The sequence below is a fragment of the Danio aesculapii genome, chromosome 4 (genome assembly GCF_903798145.1).
Source record: "Danio aesculapii chromosome 4, fDanAes4.1, whole genome shotgun sequence".
Taxonomy (NCBI): domain Eukaryota; kingdom Metazoa; phylum Chordata; class Actinopteri; order Cypriniformes; family Danionidae; genus Danio; species Danio aesculapii.
In genome coordinates, this window is record NC_079438.1 from 45,101,653 (window position 1) to 45,103,813 (window position 2,161).

Sequence of the window (2,161 nt, forward strand, 5' to 3'; positions counted from 1 at the left end):
TCCTTCCCCGGGAGAATGGCGACTCCACCCTGAGTCATGCGTAAGTATGCACTCCCCCCAGTGAGCCTACTCGCGCAGTTTCTGTGCAAGGTCAGGGAGGACGAGGGGCAGGTCTTGCTAGTTGCGCCCCTGGCCCAACCGGACCTGGATATCAGAACTCTCCCTCCTCGCGACGCCCCCCCTGGCGAGTCCCTTTGAGAGAGGACCTACTCTCTCAGGGACAGGGCACCATCTGGCACCCTCGCTTAGTTCTGTGGAACCTCCACGTGGGGTCCATAAGACGCGACGAGGAAGACTTAGGTAACCTACCGGTGGCGGTGGTTAATACCATCACTCAGGCTAGTGCACCCTCTACGAGGCATGCCTACGCCCTGGAGTGGAGTCTATTCACTGAGTGGTGCGCTTCTCGCCGAGAAGACCCCCGATCTTGCCAGATCAGTGTTGTGCTTTCTTTCCTTCAGGACAGGTGGAGCGAAGGCTGTCGCGCTCCACACTGAGGGTTTACGTGGCCACCATCTCCGCTCATCATGATGCGTGGATGGCGGCACCGTGGGGAGGCATAACCTCATCATCCAGTTCCTCAGAGGTGCGAGGCGGATGTTTTCCCCCGCCCCCCTCTCATACCCTCTTGAGATCTCGGGGTAGTGCTACGAGCCTACGTGGGGATCCCTTCGAACCACTCGACTCAGTATCCTTGAGATTTCTGTCCTTGAAGACAGCTCTGCTGGTCGTGTTGGCATCGGTTAAGAGGGTTAGGTACCTGGAGGCATTTTCGGTCAGTGACTCGTGCCTAGAATTCGGGCCGGCCTACTCTCACGTTGTCCTGAGACCCCGGCCCGGCTATGTGCCCAAGGTTCCTACCACGCCGTTTAACAATCAGGTAGTGAGCCTGCAAGCGCTGCCCGCGGAGGAGGCAGACCCAGCCCTTTCATTGTTGTGTCCTGTTCGCGCTTTGCGAATATATGTGGACCACACTCAGAGCCTTAGATCCTCTGACCAGCTCTTTGTCCATTACAGTGGTCGGCAGATGGGAAGTGCCGTATCTAAACAGAGGTTGGCCCACTGGGTAGTGGATGCCATCTCCCTCGCCTTTGGGCCAGGGTGAGCCGTGTCCCCCGGGGGTGAGAGCGCACTCCATTACGGAGCATCGCATCCTCCTGGGCGTTAGCACGCGGCGCCTCTCTGACAGACATTTGTAGAGCTACGGGTTGGGTGACACCCAATACATTTGCAAGGTTACAATCTGCGAGTGGAGCCGGTTTCCTCAAGGGTATTAGGCAACCCTTGGTGATTGAGGAAACGATTCGGTTGAGGTGTCGAAACACGCTTGCTGCGCCACTCTCCCTAACCCGGAGATACGTGCGCTTTTTCAGCTTTGTCAGTTTAGTTCCCCATTTCTTTGGCGAACCCTGCAGAGTTCCTCCGAGGCCCCCAGCACCTGACTCAGCGGAGGAGTCAGGTGTTGGCCCGTTACGTTGTCGGCATGCCCGCTGGTCAGCCCGCGTTCTGGGTATAGGTGCCTGCTATGTGTGATCCCCGCTGGCGATCCCATACGTTCACACAGCCACGGTATAGTCCCCCCTTTTTAGGGCAGGCTCGTGTCTTCCCTCCCCGCTAACCATCCTTATGCTAGGACCCCCCCATCTCTGGGCTGGTCCATAGATTGTCACCAGGTCTCCCCTCTGGGTAGCAGGTGAGCTCCGCAGCGTCCTCCCTATCGGGACTGAACGCTTTCCCAACGTACTGTCGTATCAAAACCTTTTTACAGGGTTATTGCGACTCCCCGAAAAATATAACCGTTTCTGAACAGGTAAGTGAGGGCCAGGGGACACGTTGGAAGACTGTGTCTCGGGGCGTTGTAGGTGCGCTTGCTCTACTGCGTGGCACACCCTTCGCCAGGGGCGCAGTAAGGTTCTTTCGTTGTGGCGTTTTCCATAGATTTCCCCATAGTGGAAGTTTCCACATAGCATTGGAGTTCCCCATCCGAAGGGGAACGCTACGGTTACTAAAGTAACCCTTCGTTCCCCGAGGGGGGGAACGGAAATGCTATGTTCCTTCGCCACAACGATTGTCCCTTAGCTGTTGAGCGTGAAAGTCTCTTCAGCTAGAAAAGGATGTCGAGCATGGCACTGGCTGCGTCTTTATAGCATGACTGATTGTC